Genomic DNA, 6,627 nt, shown 5'->3' with positions numbered 1-6,627 from the left:
GTCTCACATGTTGAAGAACAAATAGCTGTATTTAGAATGATTCTTGTTTGTAATTATATCATTAATGATTATTGCTTGTGGATCATGATAATTCCATTCAGTCTTAAATAAAGGCTTTCTTTGTCATAACCAGGACATTTAAAATACAAGTCCTGGAAGTCGGGAAATACGTCCAGTTTTTCTTTTTCTTGCTTTTTAAAAAATCTGTACTAGAGTGTTGCGTGAAAGGAGGCACGGTTAGCAGTCCCCTGACAACGAAGGAAGAAGACCCCAGGCCTGACAACACACATACTGTTAAGGCATTGCCACCTACTTTGTGGCATCTAACCATTGTTTTTTTAAGAAACAAAACAAATGAGGGGCCGGTTAAGTGTCTGCCTTTGGCTCAGGTCATGATCCCAGGGGCCTGGGATAGAGCCCCACTGAGCAGGGAGCCCGCCTCTCCTTCTCCCTCTGGCTGCCACTCCCTCTGCTTGTGCGCACTCTCTCTCTGTCAAATCAATAAATCTAAAAAAAANCCTTCTCCCTCTGGCTGCCACTCCCTCTGCTTGTGCGCACTCTCTCTCTGTCAAATCAATAAATCTAAAAAAGAAAGAAAGAAAGAAAGAAAGAAAACAAATGAGCAAAGGAGAAAAAAAGAGAAAGAGAGAGAGAGGCAAACCAAGAAGCAAACTCTTAACCATAGAAAACAAACTGATGGTCACCAGAGGGGAAGTGGGTGGGGGCATGGGCAAAATAGGGAATGGGTGATTAAGGAGTGCACTTGTGATGAGCACCGGGTATTGTATGGAAGTGTTGAATTACTGTATGGTACACCTGAAAGTAATACTAGACCGTATGCACCTGGAATTTAAATAAAAACTAACAAAACAAAACAAAACAAAAACAAAACAAAACAAAAAAACCTCTGCACTAGAAATGATCCCCTAATAAGCCATCCATGACACTTTTTTATTCTTGCCATTTTATTTTTTTTAAGATTATTAATTTATGTATTTGAGAGAGAGTGTGAGAGAGTACATGTAGAGGGAGTAGCAGAGGGAAAGGGAGAAGCAGGCTCCCCACTGAGCAGGGAACCCAATGTGGGTCTCAATGCCATGGCCCCAGGATCACAACCTGAGCAGAAGCTAGACACCTAACTGACTGAGCCACCCAGGTGTCCCATTCTTGCCATTTTAAACATCGGTCTGATTCATTTGGTAGAGAGTGTAAATATTATGGGACACAAACCAGATATAGAACTGGTTTATAGTAAAAAGGCTTAAGAATTTTTATTTAAATAGTAACAAAAGAAATTAGTATATAATCTGAACACTATAAACCATTATCAGTTATCAAATGGTCAAGGAGTAACCTTGCATTGATATCTTGGTAGATCCTAGCATAGGTCTAAAATGTGTGGTTTTCTACTATGATTCCATGACTGAAATCTATTCCAACTGGATTACGACTGTTCTCCCATCCCTACTAGTTCTTGATGGATCCTATTTGACCCCACCCACGATGCCACGGGAATTGTGGGTTTCCAAGTAAAATTAAATAGTAAGTTGAAAAATCAGAAGTCAAATGTATAAATTGTATGGAACTTTTTCCCTTGAACCTTTGAAAATTCACATATAATACCACAAATAAACATTTCACAGTTGCCTGAACAATGATCTTAATGCAGTTAACACACAGATGTTTGTCCCTGAGCAAGAGTCAAGATGCAGATTGGGACATCTTAGAAAATATAAGGAAGCCACTCAAAAATATTTCTAATACTTTGACTAAAATCTGTGGGTTTCTGTAGGAACCCCTCACTATTCAGGCATTATAGTATAATGGTTACAAGAACAGGCTTTGGAATAAAAAAAAAAACGTAGGTTTACTTTTTCATTTACTGTTGCTTCAGCCAATTATTTATACTCTTTAGGATTCAGTCTACTCATCTGTAAAAGGAAGATGTTAACCCCACTTTGCAGAGTTATTGTAATGGTTAAATGAGATAATATATGTGCAAAACCATGTTATTATTAATAATCACAACAACCACTCATAATATTTATCAATTTATTCAAAAACTATTTAAGAAGGACCAAATATATGCAAGGCACCGAGTTCTACCCTAGTGATGCTGACAGGGATTGCTCTGATTGTAGAAGGAAATAAACTTTTAAGGAAATGGTGCAATCAAGTATGTCAGGTTGTGGATATAAGACTGCCATGGATTCAGTGAGAGCACAAAACCAATTCTATCCCAGGAGGTGGAGTCATAGAGAGGTTAACTGTATTAATGTCCCAGCAAGGAAGAGATGGCTAACTCCAAGGTGTCAATGAGTACAGTTTATTGTAAAGACTATTTACAGAGGTATGGGCAGGGTTAAGAGAGCCAACAAGGATGATGAAGGCCCCCAGCATGAACAAGAGTGGGGAGAAGTATTAAACCCATAGACTGGTTTTGTTTCCAGTTTCAAGTGAGACCTGTAGCTGTGGGAGCTACGGCATCAGTGAAAAGAGCAAAGCCACTACCAAACCACAGACCAGCAGGGGTAAAAGCGTGCAGAAGTAGAGGGAATAAATACCAAGACCTCTCTCTCCTCCTGCCGTCTCATCTTCCAGTCAATGGTGCCTCCATTGGCCAACTTTAATTGCAAGTTAGAGTGCAGGGGAGCACGGTGATGGAGGAGACATCCCACATCAGCCCCTGGGGCACGAAGCTGGGTGAGAAAGGATGAGAAGCAGAACTGGAAGAGCAGATAGAAAATAACCAGCTCACTCACAGTTGGTAGGAGCCTGGAAGTGTGAGTAGGTGTGGCTCAGTTAAGAGGACACTTTAGCAGATTGCACAACAAAAACAAACAGAGTGAGAAAACAAAACAAAATATGTGACATTAGTGGAACCGGAGTGTGGGATACAAGGCCAGAGATGAAGGAGAAGTCAAATTTTGGAGGGCCAGATATATCACGCCAAGGTGCTGAGACCATATTCTACATAACAAGTAACAGCCTGCATCTCCCAAATGACAAAAGGAATCTATTGCTAATTAAGTCCATGTATGTGTGTGCATGTGTGTGTGTGTGTGTGTGTGTGTGTATGGCTGAGAACAGATCATATTGATAAAAGGGATTCTTTGTTTCTCTACTTGAGACTCTTGCAAACCAAGGCTGCTAATACAAACCACATATGTTATGGAGGACACTGTACCGTTCCTAATTATTTTAGGGTAATATATTTAGTTACACACTAAATTAACACTAATTGAAGTTGGAAGAGAGTCAGAAAGCAATTAAATATTATTTGGAATTGAATGGTAGGGTAGGATATGTTGTTCTCTCAATACAGAACTCGTGTTGAATGATTGCACTGAGTTGAATTGACATTTTTCCCCCTGAATTCCAGCAAGTAATTCAGTCTCCTTCACTTTTTCCAAATCACATGGAAAGAAAAGAAAAGATGCTAATGTAAGTATATTTCCTTATTTAAATTTGCCCTTGCATTAGCTATTTAGACTAAAAGCCAAATTAATCTTATGGTGAAGTCTACAAACTCCAAATCACATATAATGAATCATTTGTTTTGCTTCTTTCCTAATCTTCTCCATGGAAATACAAGAGAAGTACCAGAAACTTGTTCGAAGAGCAAATTGAAAAATAATTTTTCAAATGATCTCTTATACACTGTACTTATTGTTTTTTTCCGACCCTGTTTATATCTTTTGTGTACACTCTGCATCCAAATACACATATTATAATTCACAGCAGATACTTTTGAAATTTTTGTTTACAGTTGGGACTCACACTATGGGGCCACAGAGCAGCATTTATCCCTTAACTCTAGCTCCACGGGCTACTAAAACCGAAACTAAAAATCAAACTGATTTCTGGATGTTTCTGTAACTATGTTGTGTGTTATAATTTAAGAGATTACCAAATTAAAACCAACTACCTGACTTTATTTTGGCCTAAGTCAATTATTCTTTTTTTAAGGTTTTAAAGGCAGCAGACTAGCTTAATTCATTGGAAATATGTGATGGTATACAAAATTCTGTTTACCTTATATAGACGCTGTAATTGAATACAATTATGTTTTAATTAATTTTATGCATATTAAAATAAGCGTATGGTTTAAAACTCTAAACTGGTAATTTATCTACTCAAAGATTTCTTGAGGGTTTGGCAGGAATCAGAGAAATAATTAAGTTACTACAGGTCTCTAGTGTACAATGACAATTTCAGAGGAAGATTTGCTCCCTCTCATGAGGGAGATTTTCTGTAGGGAAAAGAACAGAAAATTACAACTCAGAAGAAATAACTGCCTCAGAGGGGAAAAGGGAAGATTTTACTTCAAAGGGAAGATGATTTAGAAAAAGACCAGTTTCNTCTCATGAGGGAGATTTTCTGTAGGGAAAAGAACAGAAAATTACAACTCAGAAGAAATAACTGCCTCAGAGGGGAAAAGGGAAGATTTTACTTCAAAGGGAAGATGATTTAGAAAAAGACTAGTTTCTGAGTCCAAGGAAGAAGCGTACCACAGACATTGAACTCAGAGCTCATTTTTAATTTATTTTTTTAGGATTTATTTATTTATTTGAGAGAGAGAGAGTACATACACAAGAGGGAGAGAGGGACAAAGGCAGAGGGAGAAGCAGACTCCCTGTTGAGCAGGGAGCCCCATGCGGGCCCTAATTCTAGGACAGCCTCGAGATCATGACCTGAGCTGAAGGCAGCCGTTTAACCGCTTAACCGACTGAGCCACCCAGGCACCCCACATAGCTCATTTTTTAAATATTAAAGTATTTAATCCAACAATTACAAAATACTTAATTACATTTAGACAGAAGGATATTTCTATCCCTTGAAGACTATTAAGTCTATTGAGAGAAGTCAAATAGTTTTAAAAAGAAGCATAAAATTTTAAAATAAAATTTTGCTCATACTCTGGGAACAAAGAGGAGCGTTCTAGAGTGCTGGAAGGAAGTGCAGGGAGAGATGTCTCTTGAACTGAGTCTTGAAAGAGGGGAAAAGGCTTGCAATGCAGAAAGGAATCCGCTACTTGTACTGAGAATTTCCAGTGGGGGAACTGTGAGTGCAGTGTGACTGGAAGGTAGAGTGGGTAGGGGAAAACCGTGTCAGAAGAGGCTGCAGAATGGTCCTGATGCAGCCTGCCAAGGAATGTCAACATCACTTCATATGTGAAGGTGGGCCATTAGGGATTCTAAGAGTAGGGATTTGCTACAATTCGCCTTTCAGAAATATCCTCTGGAGCCATATGGTCATTTAATTAAAGGGAGTGAGCCAGGAAATATCTTAGTAATTGATGCACAATAGTCATAAATGATATCAACTTGAAATAGTCACAACTAATTGATCACCATTAAGGAATAAAGTTTTTTGACTTGAGAACACCAGACTCAGAATAGTTTTTAAAAGGAGAGGTGGGGGTGGATTTTATAAATTAGAGCTGCAACACAAAACAGCAGGCACATACTACCAAAGATAATTCAAGGAAGGTTTAACAGGACTATTTACAAAGTCATGGGCAGGGTATNTTTAATTAAAGGGAGTGAGCCAGGAAATATCTTAGTAATTGATGCACAATAGTCATAAATGATATCAACTTGGAATAGTCACAACTAATTGATCACTATTAAGGAATAACTCCAAGGTTTTTGACTTGAGAACACCAGACTCAGAATAGTTTTTAAAAGGAGAGGTGGGGGTGGATTTATAAATTAGAGCTGCAACACAAAACAGTAGGCACATACTACCAAAGATAATTCAAGGAAGGTTTAACAGGACTATTTACAAAGTCATGGGCAGGGTACTGGAAAATATAACAGGTAGCTCAGTACCCAGGGACGAGTAACAGTGTAGTTGTTACCACTGGTATGGCTGAAGGATGAGGGAAGAGAGTAGCCACTGGGAAGCCAAATGGGAGTATTGTGGGAAAGTGGCCACCTTGAGAGGAGCCATGACCTTGAGAGGAGCAATGACTTTGGGTCAAAGGTCACCACCAACCTAAGCAAACCTGCAGGAAAAAAGCTGAAAGAATATATACCTTCACCTCACTCTCGTCTCCCCTTATCCCACCTCCTGCCTGGTTTCCTCATTGGCCAAACCCAATCAGAAGCCAGAAGGCAAGAGGAATTTTTTTGTGTATACCATACAGCACTGCCTCCAGGAGCAAAGAGTACGGTAGAAAGATGTGGAAAGCGGATGCAGAGGAACAAATGGAAGCTATCCAGCAAATCCAGCAAAATATACCTTTTTTGACCCTCAGTATTTCCTCTTCTCCCCCATTCTTTTGAAAAATTTCTGTCTTCAAACAACAGTATACACGGAGTACCATCAGCTACTAAATGACAGCAGGACGCAGTCAATTCTCTCATACTGCCATCTGAACTTAAAATGTTGGCCTCTACTAGTGTTTTAAGTAAAGTAGCAAAGAGAAAACCAATTATAGAGCATGAGTATAATTGCTGCTATTGTGGGCATATGATGGGTGACCCAAACCTTCATTTCTATAGGATATGGGCCTTTGGTGGTCTTGCCTTTATTCAATTATCTCAGTTTTCCATCGTAAGGCTATTGGAAAATGGAATATTAAGCAAGAGGGAGTGCACACCCCCTAGAAGTAAATGCTCT

At 39.0% G+C, this 6,627-nt stretch overlaps 1 non-coding gene across 1 annotated transcript; it reads left to right on the top strand.

The window, feature by feature from the left end:
* The first annotated feature begins 214 nt into the window (after positions 1 to 214).
* LOC117796220 lies at positions 215 to 339 on the top strand. The gene has a single exon (XR_004620585.1). It is a non-coding gene; the product is annotated as a U6atac minor spliceosomal RNA (small nuclear RNA).
* The last annotated feature ends 6,288 nt before the right edge of the window (positions 340 to 6,627 follow it).

The sequence above is a fragment of the Ailuropoda melanoleuca genome, chromosome 14, assembly GCF_002007445.2.
Source record: "Ailuropoda melanoleuca isolate Jingjing chromosome 14, ASM200744v2, whole genome shotgun sequence".
Lineage (NCBI taxonomy): Eukaryota > Metazoa > Chordata > Mammalia > Carnivora > Ursidae > Ailuropoda > Ailuropoda melanoleuca.
This window is presented reverse-complemented; position numbering and strand designations above follow the sequence as displayed.